Source organism: Falco naumanni, chromosome 3 (assembly GCF_017639655.2).
Source record: "Falco naumanni isolate bFalNau1 chromosome 3, bFalNau1.pat, whole genome shotgun sequence".
Taxonomy (NCBI): Eukaryota; Metazoa; Chordata; class Aves; order Falconiformes; family Falconidae; genus Falco; species Falco naumanni.
This window is the reverse complement of record NC_054056.1, coordinates 120104171-120115426: the sequence shown is the minus strand read 5'-3', so window position 1 is coordinate 120115426 and position 11256 is coordinate 120104171. Positions and strand designations below refer to the sequence as shown.

Below are 11256 nucleotides of genomic sequence, written 5' to 3'. Positions count from 1 at the left end.
GATGGACCAGAGGAAAGAAGGAGCCCGACGGAAGAGTGTGAGGGCAGAAAAGGGAGGAAAAGGTAAAGATAAGACCATAAATATGGGCAGGAAGGAGTAACACAAGGCCTTAAGGATAAAATTAGAGATATCATGAAAAGGGTAAGGACTGTCAGTAAATAGATACACAGTCTGGATGGTAATGGGCAAGAAGCTTTAGCTGCAGTGCTGCAAATGTTAAGGAGTGCAGGAAAATAGGTGGCAGAGAGTTTGCAGTAAACTAATTAGCCAGAAGGGACCTCGACTCAGCTCTTCAGACCTCAGAAGCTCATTGGAACAAGGTGGGATGCTCATGAGAACAGGCTTTCTTGGGGGATACACGAGGCTTTCCAGATGGAAATAGCATAGAAAGACATTTGCACAGCACATTTTTGTCACTGCTCGATTCACTCCTAGCTGGAAATGGAAGGTGAAATAAAAATAAATATTTCTTTTCCTCCAGCAATCCTCTATCATTGAAATATTGAGTGAGTCTGTGGGTTTTGTTTAATCAATGCTGGTCTGGTCAAACTTGTCACTTACAGACAAAAATACATGATGCTGGAAGAAGAAAATAAGACCAGAAAAAATAAATGCTATTGACCATGACCTTTGAGTAAAAGTGGATTTCATTTCTGTTGCCCTCGTGTGTTTTAAACCTCCTAGATCAAAGTTCACAGCAGCAGTCAGAGCTAAGTTCAGAGACCTTAAGGTTCACAGTAAGGAGCTTGAATACGTGACCTGATTTGTCAGAAGTTCAGAGCACTGACTTCCCATGAAAGCAGTGGAAATATCAAGTACTCTGTGTCTTCCAAAACAAAGTTTTAATTAGTTGTGTCACTTTTTCTCATGCTAAGGTCTTTGAGGTGTCTCCTGTGATGTCTTGGACCTTTCAGCTTGGTTTCCTAGTAGAGGAATAACATGACCTCAATTCTGGCGTGTTCCAAGTGTTTTGTTGCTGGATCTGGGAAAAAAATGGCTCAAAACCATGCAGAATTTTCTTCTTTTTTCTGTGCTGAGGGGAATAACCTTAAGAAAAAAGATATCTTCTGTTTATTCATGGAGCTCATTCTAAACAGAGAAAGCAGTGGAGCATATCTGGTGTAGCTGAAACTAAATATAATGCAGCACGTCTTTCCAAGACTGAACACTGGCTCATACTAAGAAAAGTAATCTTGAGGATTATGTGTAACAATACTGTCTGCTGTTACCTTTCCTCAGTGTGTCATGGTAGATATTTAACTCTGGGCATCTAATTCTGAAAAAGTCAGCATAGTTTTTTTATGTTGATCATCTCCATTTTGGCTAAAAGAACTAAATTCAGTAAGGGAGAGATGGAGAAATATTGCATACCAGCATGATAACCTTGTGTGACAGCAGAGTCATGATAAATATGCTATACATCTAGAAGTTCAGTCTGATACATAGTCTGGACCAAAGGGTTCTTTCGCAATGTGATGATCTATTGTATTGGCCAGCCAGCTGGAGTGGCATTAAAATGAATTATACCAGGCTCCTGGTTTGGAAATCGTCTAGTCCATTATTTTTTAAGTACTGATTTCTTAAAGGGCAGAAGGAACCTTGGAAAGAGAGAATGAATTGGAAACAAATTGTAACCGTGACATTCTGCCCTCTTTCCTCTCCTTGCCATTTTTGGCAATTAGGGCATTATTTCCTTTTTCCTGTCAAGGACCATTAGGCTTGAAAAAGGCTTTTCAGTCTTCTGCCGTTGTTCTGGTTTGCAGAAAGGGAAGAAAAGAGTTGTTTATCCTTCTATGCCTGCACAGCTATTTCTGTGCTTCTTTTTTCCTGTTATATGTCCTTTTCTTGTTTTCTGATAGAGTTTCAGGAAGTGTATGCGTTGCCCAGGCTAAATCCTTAGTATGTTACAATTCTTTCACGGTGCCGCAGACCACGATGTGCTCTGCTATTCAACCAGCCTATGTTCACACATTTCTGTGTATTTCTAATCATCACATTTCTGCATGTTCTTGTTCTTCCAGCTGACTCATGTGAGAAGGTCTCCAATCCATTCTCAGGTTACTAGGTAAGGTAATTTTCTTTTTCTTTTTCTTTTTTTTTTTTTTTTAAATCTGTGCTAAATTTAAATTTCTTACTGATTAGGTTGTACGTTTCCAATTGTGTAGCTGCCACAGCTTTTGTATCTCTGCTGTAGCTAGAAAAGTTTTTTGCACCACCATAAACATGCAACGTGCATTCGCTGTTAGTAGCTAGTGCTTTCATGATGTCAGACAGGACGATCCCCAGAAAGACACACTGATTTTGACTGATCCAGAATATCCAGTAAGACAACGCGATCTTGAGCCACTGCAGCCTATCTAACTCTACAAATGCTGCCAGCCCTGACCTTTCCCACGCAGAGCCCATGTACAGGTGCCGAGCAGTACTGTGTGACTGCAGTGATTCACAGCACTATTTGGTTGCCATTGGTCTCCTCATCTCCCTCTCAGCTCCATTTGGAAATGGAGCTCTTGCAGGCACTCACATTGCATTTTGATTTCTCTGGCCTTCAGAAAAGTGTGCAATTTAGTATGATACCTAGATAGACCAGGTGCTAGTCGTGGGTGAGTCACCCTCAGTCTTGGATGTACAGAATTGTTTAGTAGCTTATTGACTTTAAAGGTGGAAGAGGCTCATGTATGTTTCATCTGAATTCATATACAGTTGGCTTTGGATGTGCTAATCAGATATCCAGGGAAGCTGTTCAGGTCAACATGGTTTGGATTTGACATGAAGTCCTTACAACTGAAGTCCTAATTTTGGACTGTGATGTCTAGAGTCACCTGCAAGAAATAAGATTTTATATGATCATAGATTGGTTGCTTATTCTGACAGATGCTAAAAATATTAGCACAAGTACCTTTTCCTGACAGTTCATATTTCTGTCTGCACCATTGGTTCTATTTCTCACGTGATTTTATGTAAACTTTTCGGTGTGCGGTCCCTATGGAGTGGTGATCAATTTGTGTAATTTAATAATTACAAATAATTACATACTTTGGATTTTTCCAGTGTCATGAGCAGCTGCTGATGGATCTACAGGCATTGGGTCTCTGTCCATGCCCTCCCAAAGCTCTCTTGGAACTGCTCAGTGATGTTAAGCACTTAAACAGCAGGGACTTTCTGGGAACAGTCCAGCTTGCTCTGGTATTAGGAGCCATTTAGCAAATGGTGATAACTAATTTAATTAAGATCAGATGCTAATGCCATTTGTGAAGATGATGCCGTATGGACACAGGCCTACTGTTCTTTGGCTCTGAAGCATCCTTCTCTGATTTTTAGAGTGCCGTGATATACATGCACTAACACACTGACAGAATGCATAATAAATGGTTGGAGTACTGTCATTCTACCAAGGTATTTTATCTAGTCAGCTGGCAGATGCCGTCAAGACCAGCAGTTTTATCATTCTTGAAAGAATTTATTCCTCCAATGACTGACTCATGATGATCAATGTTCTGAAATTCTTGTCACTTAATATGTAATTTACGCTTTGGGTCTAATTTACACACTTTGGGTACTCAAAAGACTGGTCTGCACTGATAGTATATGTCTACTTTTTGTCAGTCAGTAGAAGGGTTCTGACTAATTGTTGGTGCTTTTCTGCTGTTGTGGATTACATCTACATGTTCTACAGAGCATGACTTCCATCTTCTGTCAGTTTGGAAAAAAAAATACCCTCAATCAATAAGTTACTTTACAGGTCAAGAAAATCCTGTTTGTATTTCCTACATTTGACGATTTAAACTATTTCCAGCTAAACTGTGAAGCTCCCTGCCACAGGATAATGTGGATACTAAAAGTTTCCATGATTTTTAGAAGTCATTTTACGAGTTCATGGGACCTATTATAATCTCTGCGCAGCAGTGGCGTTGATGATAGAGGCCTGATATAGATTATTGTACTTTTTTTGTCAGTCATGACTGAAGACTGTTTGGATCATGGACTAGATTCAAAGTACGCACATGTCCATCCTTCTACCATTTCCACCCATCATGACTTGTGTTGAAGCATCAGCTGAAAAGGTAGGTGCTAAGATCACTGGCAATGACTCAGGTTTACCACAATAAAACCCTACCATTCTGTCTGATGATGTCAGTGCTGGTCCTGAAAAGAGGGCTTTTATAAATAACTGACAGCTTGCACCTCTAGGCTCGTCTTCAGTCATGATATTAGGTATTTAGCAGGATTTGTGGATTCATAGAATCTGACAGGGATGGCAATGTTCGCATTTCTGCTGGGGTCCTGTTATATATGAAGATCTATGAAAAACACTCAATTTCCATTTTCTGTTCTCTGCATGACTGCTTACAGGTAACTCTAGAGTGAGAAAAGGGGCAGAATTATAAATTTTGCTTTGTCTCTGCATCAGAAAGCTTTAAAATATTCTTGTTATACTGTAAATTTTAAATCCCATGAAGTCTTCTTTGTCATGAAGGAAGAACTAACAGAATCTATACATCATGCTGAAATAGATCTGACTCCCTGCAAAGAGATTTTCAACCAAGATTTCTTTCTTTTTTTGGTCAACCAATTGATGGTGTATCTATCGTGTGATTGAGTCAATGCCCCATTATTTCAGATTTGTAATGCCCCTCTGATCATCCAAGGAGTTTTCCAACATAGTTGTGAGAGACAGATTCCCAAGCTGTATTTCTACAGCAAGGTTTTCCCTATCTTTTCCTCATCAGGAAACAAGAGAAAGACAATAAAAATACATTTCATCTAGTGGTGTCTCAAGCATTCCTCTGCAGCTGTGTGAACACAGCATGAGAGATCCTTCTAGAGGTGCAGAGGTTGAAACCATGTCTAATGCTTCTCTGGATAGGTGCTTTCTGGATTGTTATGTGCATACACAGACGGTAGTCATAGTCCATAATTCTTGGTCAAACACTCCCCAATATTTTGCGGCTGAGATCCTTTAGAGGAGCAAACAGCTTTCTGCAGTGTGCTACTCGCTGCTGAAGGACTGAGGGAGGTTGGTGGCAGGTGGCTCTAGCTCCAGTGCTGAGATGTTGCTAGATGGGTTTTACACTCCAAACAGGAACCCTCTTTCTCTCCAGATTTAAATGCTGAAAAAGGTTTGCTGTTATAAAAATGGTACATTAGGAAGTATGATGAAGACCTAAAGAACAGAGCAGCTTAGATAACTACCATTAATGAACAGACGTCCATCTTCATTTACAGGACATGTAAATACTGTGAGAAAGTAATGTGGCTGAAAAGGACTGAGGAAAAACTGAGGCAATATAGTATCAGGTAGGAGTAGGAGTCAACATAACATATTCTTTGAAACCCCAAATCCCCATTTCTAGAGTTATTTTCCATTTTCCAATCAGAGTTTCCAGGCTCACCGATTTTCAGAATATGTGATTTAACGAGAGAGCACAGTGTTGTTCTTTTTCTATAAGCAACCTTCAAGGATTTTTAAAAATTAAAACCGGTGCTTAGCCCCAATCAGAAAGCAAAGTTCTTACTCTCCGGCAAGTTGCTCAAATTTATAACAAATGAAACCCTGCCTTAAGCAGCAGGGAGACAACAGGTATATATTAAAGAAGGAAGAGTGGTTGTTTGGAGGGCAGGAACAAATGATGCAAAGGCAGCAACGGGATGCCTTAATTTTTAAAATAAATCTGGGATTAAGTCTTTTCAGGAGAATAGCACTACACCAGCAAAGTGAAACAGACAATTACCATGCTTAGTCTTGGAAGATGAGAGATGTATAAGCCAAATACCTAATGTCCACAGCAAGCAAGAAATAGCAATAAATTTCTAGCCATGAGTCTAGGATGCTGCTGTCAAAAACTCTGATGACACTTGATGCAGTAAATGAGACTGGAAGGTAAATTCAGAGTCAGCGCTTGCCCTGGGGCTTCTGACAAGCAGATGTGAACTGATGGTCATCTGGATCCTCTGCCAACGGAAGAACATGTCTTAGGACACGTTGAAATTAAATTATCATTGGATAAATTGAGTTGTAAGAAATTTGCATTCATGTGTGCAGTCCTTTGAACTGGAAGAGCAGACAACCTGTAAGGAGAGAGGAATGAAAATCTGTGGATGTGTTTCTGGGCAGGCAGGTGCTCTGGCTTTGAGAACTGAGAACTATGATTTCCCGTACAAAGCTGAAGAGCTCAGCATTAGAAAGCAAAACACAATCTAGTGAACATGGAGAGCCATGAATATGCAAGATATTTGAGTGCTGTGAACACATGCCATAGGAAGGAACTGCCTCAACTTGCCTAAATATTTGTTACTGCTCCAAAACACAGTTTCTGTAAGAGCTGTGAATTAGAATAACAGGCAGCTGTGGCACTTCCCTTACAGAGCAGGTGCTCAGAGTTCTGCAGACTCCTGACTGTCACAATCTAATGTCTAGTTTATAAAAAGTGTATTTAATCTTTGTTTTTACAAAGCTTTCTGATATTGTTCCAGAGCTTTGTTAAACTGGAATTTATTTGTGATACCGCATAAGGAAACTAGCAAAGCTCCTTTATTTTTCTGAGCAATTGTTTACGGATAAAAGTCTGCGAAGACAAGTATGGGTTTTGTGTCACTGTCTGTACCTAAGCCAGAAATTTAAAATCAGATTTTGATCCTGTATAGTATATTTTCATATATGTGCATGTATATATTTATACATGTGAAATTTCTATTTATACCATTTGAAGACTTCTTCCTTTACCTGGTGAATATTGCATTTACAAAAAATACATTTAGAACTGAATGAAAAAAATATTACCTCTATTTTTCTTTTTGCTTTTCATTCAGGGGAACACAACTGATTTCAGTGTGAGTTGCCTCTGATTAAAACTAGCAAGTGTAACAGAACAGCCTTTAAAAGTAGGGGTGTAGAATAGCAAGCTAAAATCACTCACACACATTTACTGTTCAAGCTAGGATTTAAAAGTCCTGAAAATCTTATTTATGTAATTTTTATTTCCCTTTAACCCCTTGGCAATAGCTGGTAGGACTCCTGCCATAAGCGCTAATGAATTTTGCATTGAATTCTGACTCTTGGCATTTAGGGCTTAATAAAATCTTCTTTTCCTTTATCTGGAAGATTCCTTTTCTGCTAATTGGTGTCAACATCAATCAAGATCAGAGGCGCAACAACACTAGTTTAAAGGCCTTTCGCTCATCTGCCTTATACCCCAAGTCATATGGGGCTGCAGGCAGCTTACACATAAAAGTGGCAATAAATGTCCTTTCACTCTAAAATGCACAAAAATCTTGGAAACTTCGAAAAATTGTGTTGTTGCAATAAATTAAAAACCACTTCTAGAGGTTTGTCAGTTACACAAGTGCCATTTCGAGTGTGTGGGCCTGTGCTAAATATTTTGTGTAGCTCTAAAAGAGTTTCCGCCAGACCTTCAAAACTGGGGGTGACACGGGGGAGTTCTTCAGAGGAAGGTCCCCTGGAAGATGAGAGATGGTGACAGCTTGATGCATTTGCATGTCTCATATCATATGTGATAGGCATAATGAGGGCAATTTACATTCTTGGGCAAGTTCAACGGATCATTAAAGCCTGTGCTCTGCTGGGGGCAAGGGTAGGAGTTGGAAGTATGGTTCTCGATGCTGCTGATAGGTGGCACCTTGCTTCCACGCGAGGTGACTGCCCCTGGCTCTGTACAAAGACAGAGCTCTTGGGTCCCACTGAATCTGGAGTTTGCCTAGGCAAGATCCAGGCAACCAGCAGCTCTAGGTGAGTCCCTGCAGAGGCTGTTTGATGCTGCACCAAGTATCGTGCATGTTGGTGAGATAATGACTCCTGAGCCAGCCAGCTCCCCCTCATTCCTGCAGGACTTGGAGAAGGGAGCGGCAGTCCTTCAAAATTCAGCTGTAGGGCTGTAACAACTGCTCTTGCTGTCTTGTTGTGGGCTTTTGGAACCCCGTTTTTTGGCCAGTCAGGCAATGAAAGGATGATGTCAAAGACAAGAACAGGACACAGAAGGGCTGCCCATTACACACAGAATCCACCCGAGCTCTGACCATCTCCTTCCTGTCCTGCAACAAGCAACACAGAAGTATCATCATTACAGTGGCAAAGGAGCACACCCTCTACCTCCAACAGGAGCGAGGGGTAGATGTTTGTGTGCCCAGACCAAGCCAAGAACTGGAGGAGTGGACTGGGAAAGGTGGTGTGCAATGAATAGCTTTTAGTAATGGCCAAAATGTGTGTGCTTGCCCAGTGGCTCCGGGGAAGTGACTGACAACTACAGACCACTCTCGGCCCCAGCAGACTCACTGCAGAGTTAGCACAACAGAGCAGCAGAGTAAAGAAATGATGCCCCTGACATTTAGAAAGCATGTCTCTTGGTCAGCAGGGCTGATGTGTCTGCTGACTAGTCCCATGGGTGGAAAGGAGATCTAAGTACATGAGGCTTACTGACCCTTCCTTGCCTGATGCACCTTCTTGATCCAACAGGGTTCCTCACCAACATGAGAGCAACCAGGACTGTTTCAAAGGATGTGGCAACCCCAGCTGGGCGATCCCCACCTCCACCACTCTCCAAGCAGAACCTGCAGTGCGTAGTTGAGATACGTCTCAGTAGGACCAGCAGAAAGCTTCAACTAATGTTGATGAGTCTTGCTCTGTCTTCCACGTAGTCAATGTATTGCTTAGTAAACAAAAAAGATTTCTTTTTTACATAGAAAATCAAAGCCAGGGGGAGAAAAAGCACACAGTAAAAAGTGGTTCTATTTGGACGCAGTAGTTTTTTTCTTCAACACAAGGGTAAATTCAACGATATGCAGGATATTCCTTTCCCATGGCTGAGCTGGGATAAAGTGCTTTTATTCACAGAAACACTATGAGACCGAAGTCAACGCTGACAGAGGACCACGAGCAGCAAACAGCAAATTTCCAGTCCTCCCATGATACCCTACAGCTCACGCTGCTGCACAGCTCAATGAGCTGTAGCATTAGGGTAGCTTGATCTTGCTGCCCGGTGAAGCCTAAAATGAAAGAGTAGGGAGCTTCATGGTGCCTGCTTTGCTCAGCGCAACAAAGTCCGTAATAGAAGAATACACAAGGAAAGGACAAACACGTACATAGAATCATTTAAGTTGGAAAAGACCTTTAAGATCAAGTCCAACTGTTAACCTAGCACTGCCAAGTCAATCAAACCATGTCCCTAAGGACCACATCTGCACGTCTGTTAAATACCTCCAGGGATGGTCACTGAACCACTTTCCTGGGCAGCCTGTTCCAATGACTGATAACCCTTTCAGTGAAGAAGCTTTTCCCCATACCCAATCTAAACCTTGCCTGGTGCAACTTGAGGTCATTTCCTCTCGTCCTATCGCTTGTTATTTGTGGGAAGGACTGACACCTACCTGTAGAGGAATGAAGGCGGGTTAATTATCACTGATAATATACAACTGCGGACTGGCTTCAGGGGCGGTGGGTTGGCTGATGGAGATAAGGTGCAGCTGTGGCTGGTTAAGTGAAGTGGTTGGAGAGCCAATGAAGAGAGAGCAGCCGAGGAAGAGAAGGTAAGAGAGGAAGAAGCAGAGAGAAGAGAGAGAGTGCGTGCCTTGGATGAGGTGAGACAAAGAGAAGGCAGCAGAGGGGTTGGCATGAAGAGTATGCTGGTATGAGATGGTAAAAGACCTTGTTGCAGCTTGATAGTTTGGGGAGTGCTGCAACACCTACCTGCTTTCAGGTAGTTGTAGAGAGCAATTAGGTTCCCCCTTGGGCCCCCTTTTCTCCAAGCTAAACAACCCCAGTTCCATCAGCTGCTCCTCATAGGACTTGTGCTCCAGACACTTCACCAGCTTTGCTGCCCTTCTTTGGAGACACTCCAGCACCTCAATGTCTTTCGTGTAGTGAGGGGCCCAAAACTGAACACAGGATTCCAGATGTGGTCTCACCAGTGCCAAGTACAGGGGGACCATCACTGCCCCTGTCCTGCTGGCCACACTGTCTCTGATACAGGCCAGGATGCCGTTGGCCTCCTTGGCCACCTGGGCACACTGCTGGCTCATGGTCAGCCAGATGTCAACCAGCACCCCCAGGGCCCTTCCCCTCAGGCAGCTTTCCAGCTGCTCTGCCCCAGCCTGTAGCGCTGTGTGGGGTTGGTGTGACCCAAGTGCAGGACCCGGCACTGAGCCTTGTTGAACTTCATACAACTGGCCTCAGCCCATCAGTCCAGCCTGTCCAGGTCCCTCTGCAGAGCCTCCTGCCCTCAAGCAGATCAACACTCCCACACAACTTGGTGCCATCTGCAGACTTATATGGGTGCACTCACTCCCATCATCCAGATCATTGATAAAGACATTAACCAGGACTGGCCCCAGTACTGAGCCCTGGGGCACACCACTTGTGACCGGCCACCAGCTGGATGTAACTCCATCCACCACCCCTCTTTGGGCTCGGCCATCCAGCCAGCTTTTAACCCAGCACAGAGCACACCCATCCGAGCCATGAGCTGCCAGTGTCTCCAGGAGATGCTGTGGGAGATGGTGCTAAAGGCTTTACTGAGGTCCAGGTGGACAACATCCACAGCCTTTCCCTCATCCAGTAAGTGGGTCACCTTGTCATAGAAGGAGATCAGTTTTGACCTGCCTTTCATAAACCCATGCTGGCTGGGCCTGATCCTCTGGTTGTCCTGCATGTGCTGTGTGATGGCACTCAAGATGATCTGCTCCATAACCTTCCCCTGCACTGAAGTCAGGCTGACTGGCCTGTAGTTCCCTAGATCCTCCTTCCGGCCCTTCTTATAGATGGGTGTCACATTTGCTAACCTCCAGTTAACTGGGACCTCCCCGGTTAGCCAGCCTTGCTGATAAATGGTTGCAAGTGGTTGTCAGGTCCCTCAGTACCCTTATCTCATCCAGCCCCATAGACTTGTGTGTGTCTAAGTGGTGTAGCAGGTCGCTAACCATTTCCCCTTGGATTATAGGGGTTTAATTCCTCTCCTTGTTCCTGTCCTCCAGCTCAGGGGACTGGGTACCCCAAGAACAACTGGTCTTACCATTAAAGACTGAGGCAAAGACAGCATTGAGTACCTCCGCCTTTTTCTCAGCCTTTGCCACCGTGTTTCCCCCTGCATCAAATAGGGGATGGAGATTCTCCCTAGCCCTCCTTTTCTTGCCAATGTATTTGTAGAAACATTTTCCATTGCCTTTCAGTGCAGCAGCCAAATTAAGTTCTAGCTGGGCTTTGGCCCTTCTAGTTTTCTCCCTGTACAGCCTCACGGCATCCTTGTA

General features: G+C 43.3%; 1 long non-coding RNA gene across 1 annotated transcript; it reads left to right on the top strand.

The window, feature by feature from the left end:
* The first annotated feature begins 1777 nt into the window (after window positions 1-1777).
* On the top strand, window positions 1778-9432 carry LOC121085859. The gene is made up of 4 exons (XR_005827216.1): window positions 1778-1899; window positions 2022-2065; window positions 3957-4064; window positions 8471-9432. It is a non-coding gene; the product is annotated as an uncharacterized LOC121085859 (long non-coding RNA).
* The last annotated feature ends 1824 nt before the right edge of the window (window positions 9433-11256 follow it).